The sequence below is a fragment of the Cyanistes caeruleus genome, chromosome Z, assembly GCF_971803275.1.
Source record: "Cyanistes caeruleus chromosome Z, bCyaCae1.hap1.1, whole genome shotgun sequence".
In the NCBI taxonomy this organism is placed as follows: domain Eukaryota; kingdom Metazoa; phylum Chordata; class Aves; order Passeriformes; family Paridae; genus Cyanistes; species Cyanistes caeruleus.
The window spans coordinates 43,338,713-43,352,110 of NC_141732.1; the positions used below are offsets into that span (position 1 = coordinate 43,338,713).

General features: G+C 40.0%; 1 long non-coding RNA gene across 2 annotated transcripts in view; it reads right to left on the minus strand.

The window, feature by feature from the left end:
* LOC111940721 (uncharacterized) overlaps positions 1–13,398 on the minus strand; it is a 54,644-nt gene that overhangs the window by 27,864 nt on the left and 13,382 nt on the right. Inside the window, exon 2 of one of the 2 annotated variants that reach the window (XR_002869639.2) lies at positions 12,093–12,232. The exons of the other annotated variant lie outside the window; for it this stretch is intronic. This is a non-coding gene — a long non-coding RNA (uncharacterized LOC111940721). The remainder of the gene's footprint in view (positions 1–12,092; positions 12,233–13,398) is intronic. 2 annotated transcript variants of the gene reach the window in all.

Here is a 13,398-nt window from a genome sequence, read left to right on the forward strand (position 1 = left end):
TGAGCTGCAACCTTGTACGGCCATCTTAACCCATGAAACGATAGAGGGAAATTTGAGTCTGGCTTTCCATGAAGTGTTTGTCACCTGCAGACAAGAGGATCTCATATCTTCCCTGGGCAAGCTGCCTTTAATTTCTGACATTTCTGTTTTAACTCCTCAAAGCAGTCCAGTTTCTGGAGAGTAGTTAACTGTGCTTTCAAAGTTGTAGAATCTATCATTAGTATATTTCCCTACTTCACAGTTATTTTTCACAGTTTTGGATCCTTTGCATAAAGTAATCATCTCTTCAAAGGCCTAGCACTGGTACTGAAAAGAAGATAATTAAATACATCCTGACAAAAACAAATAATAGAAGAGTCTAGAAATGTGATCATGTCTGTTTGTAAAATGGGGTTATTTAATTCATCCAGATTACTACTATCCAGATTTGCCATTACCCTTTCCTTAAGTTTTACTGTGGATAAAGTTTTTTCCTGTGATGAAATATTTTCTCTGATTCAGCATCGAGTCTCTTGCTAGATAAGAGCTATACAACTGCATAAATTGAGACATATTCTTAGGCTGCACCTGTCTATCTACAATAAATAAAAATTTAAAAAATAAATATGATGGTGTTTATAGAGAAGCCTACAAGCAGTTACTAATTGAAAAAAAAAAACCTCAGTCTGAAGCATAAAACAGAGATAGTATTTGTTAAAATTCTTGGAAGAGTTATTAGCTTCTATACATATTTCTGATTGCCTGGTGGTGTGGTTTCTTGCAGCTAAAAGACATAAATGTGATAGTCTGCATTCAGCAAAGTAATAATTATTTTCTTTCCTTTTTCAGAAAAATTCTTAATCAGATATGTAGTTTTAAACCAAGTCTTAGAGAAGTCAGTGACTGCTGTACCCAAAGTTAACCCCAGGCCATTGTTGTTTTGAGGCATGGTCCTATTGGAGCTCAAGGATAAGAGCAGATTTAAATTGCTAACAGCTGTCTGAATCACCATGGTTGTGGTGGTGAGAGTAGAAAAGCACTTGAAGTTGTGTCATAGGAGTGCCAAAGGGATAGTCTGTGGTACGTTACAAACAGAAAGGTGACCAAAAACTTAGAAAAAAAAAAAGTCAGACTAAAGGCTGACCTTGTCTAACATCCAGTCTCCAGCAGTGTCTGGTCCCAGGTGTTAAGGAAAGAGGTGTATTTCCCATGACCACCCTCCTAATATCCAATGACAAGCAGTTCAGTAACTCCTGGGCCTTCAAAAGCAGTAGCCTCCCATCAGATTTTTCTTCTCTGAATTTGTGCAATTCTTTCTTGAAACCTTGCACACTTAATATGCCCACTGCCCTGATGCCTTCTCTGTGGAACACCCTGCTGAGGTATTTTGTGGGTTTTTTTCTGCACTCATCTTTTCTGGTGTCTCCTGGTTCAAGGGAAAATGAGGAAATGATGAATGCTTTTTTCTTGTTATTTCCCATTGCACTGATTCCCTTATTAGAAACTACTAACAACAACCTCAACAGTCTTTCCCATAGAGCTCTAGTTTAAAAGCATTTGACCACGCTTGTTTTTCTCTTTGCCTTTTCCATTTCTTCTGTGTCCTTAAAGGACTGCACTATACTCAAGGTGTGGGGGAGCAAAGATTATGACATTTTCTACTATGCTATATTTTCTCTCAAATAATTCCAAGCACACAAATTATCATTTTAAACCATATAGAGAAGTGGTTGAGGTTTTTTTTTCTGTGAAAACCAAGATCCTATTTCCATAGAGAAACAGTCCCACCAGAGCTGCTCAAAGTATAAGTTAAGCTGGAACTTTTTCACTAACATGCAGGTACAGTTATCTACACTGAATTTCATCTCCCATTTTATTGCTTTATTTCTTAGTTTTATGAAGCCCTTCCAGAGTTCTTTTTTATCAGGCTTTATCTCTACCCCCTAAATAACAGATAAAATCTGAAGATTCTGATATATTTCACTCCCTTTTCCAAATCTGAAACCCTTGTTGGCTCCACTGATGACCAGTTTCCACTTTAAAAAATTATTAGTTCCTGCCATCTTATTTTATCCCTTCTTTTAGTTATGCAAGATTTATCCACCATATCCTAAGGCTGATTAGATTAATGAAGAATCTCTGCTGAGGGAAAGTCCTGCTGTCTGATGACAAGAAAAGAGCTGTGCATCCTCCTTGACACACTGCCCAAAAGCATTAGCAGTACCTGAAAATTCCCTTGTCAGTAACTCAGGTTTGGCCACAGTTATCAGAACCTCATTAACAGTTTCATGGACACAACAGTGCGATGATGGGGAGATGCCTGTGTCCTCTGTCTCTAATGAAAAATATTCTATTCAGACTCAGATATATTAGAACATGCAGGAAATCCAGCAGGTGTAGGCAAACATATTCTTCATCCTGTAAGATATCTCACTTTAGGAGCTTGTTTTAACGTTTCACAGACCTCTCAGCCTTCCCTGTGATCTGTCAGCCAAATTCCAGAGGTATCTCTATCATCCTCACTCCCTTTCCACCTTTAACCTCTTGCAATTGTAAATGTTCCTTAATGTGACACACAGCGTGGCTCCTGTTCCAAGTGCTTGGCATAATGACAGGACAGTTGCTCATGCTCTCTCTGGGCCGTGTGAGTGCTCAAAGAATTTTTACCCAGAAGGCAATTGCTTGAGGCAAATTTAGCATATTGGGCAAGAATCAACTCGAATAACTGTGTCTCCCCTCTCTCAGTTAGTGGGATTGTGGTTAGGGAAGAAAAAGAATGGCACATGTCATTGTACCTTATAGTAGGTGTGGTATTTTATTCCACCTGGAAAACAGAAGTAAACATTTTACACATTTTTGTTCTAGCTTTTCTGAGGATATTGACAGTTACAGGGAGGTTTGAGATAAAATGAGGGCTCCAATGGGAGCTGGGAGTGTGGCCAGTCACTTCTCTGACACACAAGTCTGGTTTGAAATAAAATCAGAACCACTTGCCAGTGTTCAAAAAAGTCGGAGGAACTCCAGCTGAAATGACTTAGACTTATATTTAGGAATCATGGTGAAACTAACACTATATGGATTCCTGTATAGTACCTAATCAAAATATAAGAATTTCTGAATGTCTCCTAGATAACAGGAGAGATATTGTTGTATTTCCTTTTTTTTTTTGTCTATGTGTTTTATTAATCTGTTGCAAAGTATTTGAAGTCCAACTTTGAGGCACAAACACAGTGCCAGTAAAATGACCCTTATAATTCAATTTGCTCTCACAGCAGAAAATTAGACTAGAAAAAAAATATTTCCTTTGTGGGGAAGTACACTTGCAGATATAAGAGAAAAATTCATCTTGCTTTCTTTCAAAGAGCTCCCCCTCTGGTGACTGTTGCTGAGACCTCCACTCATTAGGTCATGGTCATCTCTTTTAGTGTTTCTATTTGCTACAAGTTGCCTATCAGGAAAGTGAGAGAGAAAAAAGAAAATAGTTCTGCACTAGCTCTTCAGGTTACCAGTTATGAAGGTCTCCCCTTCGTATTTTGGCCAATTACTTAGGAAATCTTCTCTGAAATTAAAAAGAATCTTGGGACCAGCAATTCCCTTATAGCAAAATCATGCTATTATTTTCCTCTGATATATGGCTGAAAAATGGTCTGTATTTGGTTATTTTTCTAAGGCAACATGACAGGTCCCAGCTCAAAACCAGCATTTCCCCATCCCATTTAACTGTAATGAAGCAACTGCTCACACTGAGAGATGACGATATGACACCTGTGAAAATACAAGATCATAAGTACCATGATGTCATTGTAAATCTGCAGGAATTAAATAAAATTACGAAAATTGCGGTGTCTTTATTTCACACCATGTATCAGCCACAAGGCAATCCCGAGAGTGTGGGTGTGGAGACTCAGTAAGAAGCTCAGCACCAAGCCCTGGAGAAAGCCAAAACCTCTGCTTGTAGGGCTGAGCCGTGCCTCATTGTTATGACATCATTTGGTCTCTAAAGCCCAGGTTTCCATTAAGTTCAGTAGACTTTTAACATGGGCCCAAAGGCATAACCTAGAGTTTCATCTTGTATATATGCTACATTTTCCCTCTGATCCAGAGATTTCATCAACCTGCAAATGGCTGCAGGCAGCTCGTAGGCCAAGACAGCCATGACACCAGAGCCATGCCATTTTCCTTCAACCTTTGAACAACGGGCTCCAAACCCCAAATCCAAGCTTTGTTTGTTCTCTGGGCTATTTTCTGCCCCGTAGAAATCACCTGGGAACCACACTCAACCTTTCTCTTCCTTCCATGCCCCTGAAATCAAGGCTCTAAGCATTACAGCAGAAACTAGAGGCTTTCAGGGCTAGTATTTCAAAGGGCAAGAGCTGTGTTTGTGCACACAATATTTGAATGCACACTTGTTGCATGCTTAATCCCCCTCACGTGCAGGAGAAAAGGGGTGGATTTGCATTTGTAAGATAGCTGTGTCATGCCCCAGAGCTCATTTGGCCAAGGCTGCCATCTACTACTTTGTGTGAGCCGGTAGTTTGCATCTGTCCATTTTGCTGACAGTGTTGGGTAAAGTGTGGCTCCAAGAGGGATAAATTAGACTTTAATTTTTGACAGCTTGCCCTTGTGCCTTTTCTAGCCATCTGGGAGATTCCTTCACTGGTGTTGCCCCTGTGCCAGGTCTTCTGCCAAGGTTTGGATGCTTTCAGATGTGTCTGGTGAGATCTCACTTCTCTGTGGCCACAGGTAGCCTGGAAGGTGGCTCAGTCTTTCCTCCCTTCTGTTTCAATGACCCAAAGCTGAAGGAACATGTCAGGAGAAAACCTGCCCTGACCACAGGGATGGAGTCCTCGATTTTCTGAAGGTATGGTTTGAATAAATGATGTCCTGCTTTGGGGCATTTTTCAGCATGAGATTCATGCATGTGCTCTCACTTCCAGGAACAACTCTGCTGAATGGATGAGCTCACAAAAGAAATAATTAACACAAGAGGAGGAAAGGGGGAAACAGTATGCTCAAATCATTGGCATTGCCTTCCCTTGGGACACTTCAACTGACTTTTTGCCCTTTGTGGCTTCATACTGTATAGTTTTCACGTAAATTTTTCAACTTCATTCCCCACAGAAGTACCCATATATTGGTTCAAAAGTCCCCTGCTCTTCTCTCAGCAGACAGGCTATGTGTCAATCACAAAGTTTCTCGTTCATTCTGCTGCCAGGGACCTCTGAAAAAAAAAGATTTCCAAACCCTACAAACACTTTACAAACTGCATTAGCCCCCAGGGAGGGGTGTCATAATAAGTGATATCTGACAGTGGCAGATGTTTATCTGCTTGGCAGCTTGGAGTTTACAAATACTCCTACTGTAGTGCAGTCACTCTTTTTCTGGGAGAATCAAATGTACTTTGCTTTGAGGGTAACTGGTAGACTGCCAGGTTTGTGGTCTCTAAAGGGTTAAAAAGGCTAGAGCCAGTGTGAGAAAGCTCTTTTTTTACAGCATTTCTAACAAGCTGAAAAAAAATCCAGGCCTTGTTTAATGAGCACATATTTTATACAAATAAGCTCAAACGAGCTTACCCATCTCTAATTAAACTAGAAAGGAAGCATTTGTCCTAATTGGACTGCATAACTGAAGAATTAATTGTGTGGCTGCTTAGAATTGCAATCTTACGGCCCAGTTCACAGAAAATACCTTCATGGTAGGACATACACAAATTTTCTCCTGTCTTGAACCAGCACATAAGCCCATGTGTGATATGGATGCTTTGGTTTTGTTTGTTAAAGAAAGAATGTTCACACAGACATACATGGGCCTTACTGGAGGGTATGTACAGTATTCCATTATTGTAATTAGGCCACAAAAGAATAGTTCTCTATCACTGTAATTAGGTACTCAGTTAATTCCAACAGTGAAAACGCTGTGCTAACTTATTTACAAATATCACAAGGGTGACTATTACATTGACTTGGCTTCCAGAAACAAAAAGATTGACGTGGAAATTCATATTTCCTACCAGTAAGGCCTGGCTCTGTGCATGATATTGCAAGAAGCTCAGGAGCGGTTGGAGTAACATCTGCCATTTGGTTTGGAGTGTGCTTATTAAAATAGAGGAATAACATTGATAAACACCTCCCTGTGAATCTTGCAGATCTCTCCTGCTCTGTTTACCAACTGGAGCAAGTTTCAACGACTGACCATGCTGTGCAGCCAGCTCTGCTGTGAGAGAAGAATGACATGCACCTAGCCCTGAGCACTGCCGGCAGGACTGTCAGCACAGCTCCCTCTCCAAGATCTCTGGTGATGATACACGAGACAGAGCGCTGCACAGCTGTCAGACACAAGCCAGGGCATGAGGCAGATTGGCAGTCATAGGAACCTCACTTTAGCTCATAAACTAAATGCTTTCTATAGGCCTCCCATGTGAAACCCTGCTTCTCGCTGGTCGAGCTCCTTGACCAGACCTCACTTTAGATCTTCTAGAGCACTGTTTTCAAGCTAGTGTAATGCAAAACCAGCACAGCAATTTAGGTGCATGATTGTCTTTTGAACTTCACTGTAAACAAGACACTGAATTACTTCAAAAGGCCAAGAAATTCCCTACTGAGAAACAGTAGCTGTGATATAATGCCTTAATATTTTGTATGCTCTAGCACTAATGACAATATAGACCTACTGTCAATTTTTTCTTGGCAGGAAGTGGCTATAATGTAGGTCAAGACTGGAAGATCTGGCTATATATGAATGTGAACAATGGAGGAAAAAGCCATAAAGCATTGAGTGATAGGTTTTTCAGACCCTTCCTGATTGTTCTGCCTGCAAGGACAGTGCTGTTATTCTGTAGCATAGGCAATAAATATGTGTTATATTAACTGCTCAGCTTTTGATTCTATTTGATCTTTCAATGCATAGGAAGTTTATTTGTTAGATTCATTTCTTCTTCCTGTATCAGGTTTTCATTTAAAAGTTCCAAAAGTGCCTATCTGTCCTTTCCTTATTTAGAATTTTTTATTGTTTGAGTCATGCCTGTTTTCATTTATTTTCCAAGATGTACATAAAGTGGACAGAAAACCAGAGGATCTTCCTAAATTAGACACAGTAACTAAAAGTGCAGACCTGAATATTATGCAAGACAAAATTAGAGACTTCCAAAAAAAATCACATCTGTATCATGTAGGCACTGCAGCAGATCTTGGGGGACCAAATTTAACCAGGAAATGCATAGGAACTAGTTGAATTTTTCCTTGTGGCAAACCCTCACACTCAATCTAAAGTTGTACTAAATATATCAAGAATATGTGTGCGCTTTTCCACATATCCTAAATTAAAGCAAAGGAACATGAACTACAAGGACCAGAAAAAAAGTTGTAAATGTACTGCTTATGGAGACTGAGTTCTGCTCTTAGTGCTACTTCTTGGGGTACCATTTCTAAACCACTGGCACCCGAAGGTTCTGCATTTCTGGGTCCATGCTGAGAAGAGATCTGGGTCTACAGCAGCAATCCATCTTGCGGCCAGGTTCCCCTAGCTGAGACCTGATTTTTAGCATGTGCCACCAAGAATGTCTGCCAGGATACCAAAGGCAGCAGCCTGTACACTCCTCACTTGAAGGGAACCTTTATAATGGATCTCCAATTACTGTGTGAAACAACAATCATTCCTTGGATTCCCAAGGTTCAACCACCTCAGCTAAGATTAACGTGAGTCACTGTTAACCTACACTTCTGCTGGCATTTTAGAGAGGGAAAGAAAACAGACTTTGACCCTCCTTGCTTCTATATAGGTCAGTCATAATGATTCATGTCCAGGATTTTAAATAGGCACAAGAAGTGAATGATTGCACATTCCTCTTGCAGGTAAGGCAATACAGAACATCGCATCTACTTTCTAGGATTTTTTATTTAAATAGAATTGTGAAGCAGTTAACCAAAAATGTTTACTCCTAGGATGTGTGAAGAGTACTGTCAAGGGGCTGTGTGGATTAAAGCATTGTTTTTAATCTGTACAACTGCCAGTGGTATGCGGCCACAATAATGAAAAAAGAAGTCCCCATGCAAAATAACAGCTGAAACACGAGCTTTTCTATCCTGTGTAAAAGAGTTCAGTGGTTCCAGTCCAGTCAGTGACTTAAATGAAGAGTGCAATTCTCTGTGTGGTGTTCTGTGGGAAATAGGTTGCACTGCCAAAAGCCTTGACACATAATTTGGCGCAGTTGGCAAGTCTGCTGCACTGAGAGGAGACTGGAGCAGTCCAGAGACCAGATTGACTCACAGTGATAGGGAAAACAATTGCTCTCTTGAGAAAAGTCTGGTCTTTGCCTGGCAGCCTGTTTTTACTGTCTGAATCGTGTTAGTACAGGAAATAATACTTTACCAAGTTTAGGAAATATGTGTAAAAACTTCTGGTTTTATCCATGGCAAAGATTCACTGCAATACTAGGCACTAGGTAAAGGGGTATTTCTTAGCCATCCTCTTTATGAATACAGCATCCTCAGGCAACCATCAGTGTTTTTAATTTAGCCTCTTCAAATTATTGTGTAGCATTACTCACTGCTTTCCCAACACAGTCTGTGTATCTTGGCCTGGAGTCCATCTATCTCACCACAGGAATGAAGAGTTAAAATCTGCCATCACTCAGACTGATGTAAATGCTGAGAAAGTACTTGAGGCCAGTGGAGTCATACTGGATTTATGTAGATGTAAGTGACAGCAGAATTACTATTAAGTGTCTATTTGATACCACCAAAATTCTATGATGCTTTATGATTCAGTCTCTAGTCCTCAATTCTTTGCATTGGGCAAGTTAAAACAATATTTGACACATTCTTAAACAGCAGGGTGTAATTTATTACAATCCAATTACAAAAGTGTCACAAGAGAAAGGAATCAATTAGTTAGACTGGGAGGGCATAAAGAGCCACTGATAAGATGCAAAAAGCTAAAAAGGAAAAGGAAAACAAAATTCCAGAATCATATACAGGAAGATCTTGCTTCTCCATGGAACTATCTTTTTCAGTTGACAAATGTTCATGAATTTGACAGAGCACCTGTCTCTTTCTGGATCTTGGGAGAGAGGTAATGTGTGCCAACTGTCTGAGGCTGCCTGAAGGTAAAGCAGGCCCAGACTATTTCTGGAGTGGTATACTGACACTGATTTATGTCGGTATGACAGACACGACAGTGAAGACAGATTCGTTGTCAGAAGGAGGTTCCTATGGAACAACATGTTCTGTGTAACCCTCTCCTGCAAGAAACCTTGGGGATAGAGTGTGTGCAATCAAAACAGAGCTGCAGGCAACACATGTAATCAGTGAAGGCATGTTGAGCACGGGCCAATCTCAGGAAAGCTGTAGGTGATATTTTTGTTGCATATAAATGAGGTCTGCCAGTGATAACTTGTGTCTTGAACCAATTTCCTGTTCAGAAATGTATGCTCATAAATTGTTCAGAAATCATAAATTGTTCCTGAAACAGCACCTTCCTTCTCATGAAGAACCACTTAAAACTATGGTTATGGGGACACAAAACCCCCAATCTCTTCTCACATTTTGTTCTCCTCTGTTGCAAGACTTTCTGGAGCCAACGTAAACCATCCAAGCTGTGCTGAAAGCAATATAACTGTGCCTCTCTCACACAAATGAAGAATTGCTTGTGTTTTTCTAGAAAAACAGAGCTCCTCAGTTTGCTGCTGCAGCTGGCACATAAACCTTGAAATGGAGAACCATCTCATTGTGTGCATCACCTCATCCACACACACCTCGAAAAGGTGATTGAAGAAAAGGTTCTGAGGTGTGTCACAAAGATTTTATGCTAACAAGCAATAAGTGCATTTTTCCCTTCCTTCGCATCTGCTTGTTTTTCTCTTACTTATATGAATATTTCCAAACATCCAAACACTCTGCAGCTCTAAGTAACAGAGACAAAGTCTCCAGTTGTTCAGCTTAATGACATGAGACCATTGCTCAGTTAGCTGTGATGGAGTTTTCAAGAAAGACGTCTCTCAATAACATGTCAACAGGACAGCCTCTTTTCTGTAATCTAATTTGAAAGTCTTTGGCTTGCTGATGTCTTAGCCACAAAAAAACATTTGTAATAAAGCTTGTTCTTGGTTAGTATTCCATACAGTACTATTGAAAATAGGCATAACACAAACCGGAAAAGACCAAAACTCAAAGGAAATCAGATGCAATCGGATGATTCAACAAAAGAAAGAAAACATTAGTGAAACTTACATTCAGCTTCTTACTTAGACAGAGTTTAAAATTACTTTCAACTTTCAAGTAATATCTTTCAGAAACCTAACTGTGAAACATCTTTAAGATCTTTAAAATATCTTCTCAGTTATAGCCAAAAAATTAAAGCTATTCTTTTTAGGCTGGTATCCTGTGAGTGTGTTGTTCAGACAATCACATTATTTGAGTGAACATGCAAAAATACACATTTAGGAAGTATGGGAATGAGTAAGGGAAGTAGAATTTATTAGTGCCCCAAGGTGAGGAACCTTTCAGAGCTGCTTCTTGGAAACTCATCTTCAGGGCACAAAGTTGGAAGAAAGCTCCCCATGGTAATTATTTTCATTTTTTTGCTAAAATCTAAACCAGAAGAGCTAATTTTATTTTGAGTAAACTGCATGATGCAACTACTTGAACCAAAACCACACAAAGATGAAATATGTCCTTCATTCTTCCAGGATCACCTTCTAAATTCTGTTTCTATCATATGGTGCACAAGAAAAAAATCAACATCTGAGTCCCCTAGGAGCCTACTCCTACCCTTCATTCCCTGACTAAGGGTCATCTTCCATTCTTCAGCTATGCCAGTGATAACAGTAAAAGGTGCTTCAGCAGACTCTGGTATATGATACAAAATGAACACTTAATATGTTTATGGTGAAATTCTGGATACTTTAGGATCTCTACCATTGACATCATTTATGTGCTCATGATTGATTTAAGATAACATGAACTGCTTTGGAAATGCCAGCAGCAAACACACCAGCTTCTGGGGCAGTTTTGTTTCTCTAGAAAAACTATAAAAATGGTACAACAACATGATCACGGTGCCAAGATAGAAAAGTAACATATGGGTATGAGAAACTGAAGACGATAATGAGATGTGCCATGTCCAATACTTCAGCAACTGATACAGGGATTGTAAGGATTGGGTTTCCATTTTCATGTTGCCTTTGACAGTACAAAATCTAGACTACTTGAACATTCATCCTAGAGAGAAGGTTATAAAATCAGATGGAGTTTCAGGTCAGTTTTCCTGTCCCACAAGCTTGCCAAAGGGAAAAGACTTCTTCAGAGTGCCTCATAATCAAGATGGCACTGTCCCAAAATCCCCTGCAGAAAGGGCTACAAGTCATAGAAACCCCTGCAGTGAATAAAGTTGTATAAAAGGCAAATGCTCTCCAACATTGACATTGTACACTTTGACACTTCTCTGCAGTAGTAATTACATCATAAGAAGTAATTACAGGTTGATGAAACATTGCTTATTTAGCAGAGAAAGAATCTCTTCTAAGAGATCTGTTAAGATACTAGTATTGCCTTGTATCATCAAAAAAAACCATTTTCTAAATGTTTCTACACTTACCTTGCTCTTAAACTTAGTGCTGTGCATGTGGGACTGTTCATAGAAATTCTCTAATTCATATTCAAACTAAAAAGAAAATGCTGTAATAAGTTACATGAGGAAAAAAATAATCCCTTCAGACAGTGTTGCTGGATTTTTTAAGACCTTAACTGAGGGGAATGAATTTCACACTTTCCTATCTGTTTAGAGAGCATTTCTTGTATATCCATTGTTACATCAAGAAACAAGCATGATAATAAAATTAAAATTGAGATGTTATTGATTTTACTTAATTTAATTTTCAGCAAGATATTGCAATGGTGTCTTTTCTTTCTCACTCTCTTTTCTTTACTCTCCACCATATCACCCTGAAGTCGCCTTTCCCTTCTCCTGTTCCTTTTTATGCTACTCTCTCAGGTTCTTTCCTTCATTAATATCCTTCCTTACTTTTTTTCTTTTGGGGAATTTTTTTCCATGGTTCTTCTGGGCTTTCTCTCTTCGTCTTTTTTTGTTCTGTTATCTGCCTTAATTTATTGACTTACCCTTTGTAAAGGACTGCCACCTGAGTAGGCAAATGAGTGGGTCTTTGATTTTAGCCCCTGTCTCCTAGGCATGGGAGTAAAGCTGGAGGATGGGACATCTGCCATGGGGTCACGCCGCCTGGTGTGGCTTCCTTTGCCATCTGGAGAAATAAAACCCAGATTGAGAAGGACCATGAGAAGATACGTCTCATTCTGCCACAATGATCTTTGGAAAAGAGCCCTTCATTGACAAAGTTTCTGGGGAAGTTGCTCAAGAATGACTCCTACCTTTGGTTGGCTGGTTGCCCTCTTACACTTTGTGAAGCTCATGGCTAGAAGCAGTGACACTGACACCAGAAATGCCAGCTCATCTCCCCATTTTTCTCCTGAGGCTTTCCTGTGCTTTTGCCAGAACCTGACTCATTAATGATCCATTTGATAGGCAGCCCTAAAGCCAGAATCCCATGGAAATGCCACATATCTGATTGGCTGTCCTGCTCACTTGTATAAGGAGATCTTTAACAGTAACATTTTCCTTTCCAAGGCAATCACTGCTTACCTTTAAAAACATGACTAAACAGGCCAGATATGGACCACCTTATTTTACCAAGTAAATGGTCTAAAATTGATGGAGCTACCGGTCTGCTGACAGCTACTTGATGACGATGAGGTTTGCATTTCTTTCAGACTAACACTCCATGAATGCTTCTTTCGGCAACGTAATCACAGGAGTGCGGTCCACAAGCCTGCTCATCTGCCACAGACAACGCTCAGTTACCTTTGCTCAAGAAAGCAAAGACGAGGCAAGTAGCTGCTGGTCAGGTGTGCAGTGGGTCAGTGATGAATATGGTGTTTGTGCTCAAACAAAGACATAAAATTAGGACCCAGTGAGGATAACATAATCTCTACCTACCCTGTGACAATTTCATTGCAGTGCCGGCTGGCAGTGTCCTAGTAATTCCACAGAAAGGAGCTCGTTCACTGGGACTTCAGAAACAAAAGCTAATCCCCTCCCACCTCACAAGGGAATGGGGATGAAATGATTGACAATGAGATTAATAAAAACCAGCTTGTTGCATAAATGTTTAAATTCTAGTGACATTGTCAGAGAAGATGCTCTGCCTTGCAGGTCTGTAGCACCTCTGTACCTTGGGAGTCAAGGCACAGAGGTGCCTTCCCAATTTCTGACTCTGCAGACTGACAAGTGTGAACTCAGACAGTTCAGATATTCAGTCATTATCTCACAGGAAAAAGCAGGACTTCAAATGTCTAGTGGCTGAAGACAGTGACTTCTCAACAAAGACTTATACCAACATACTAATGAATT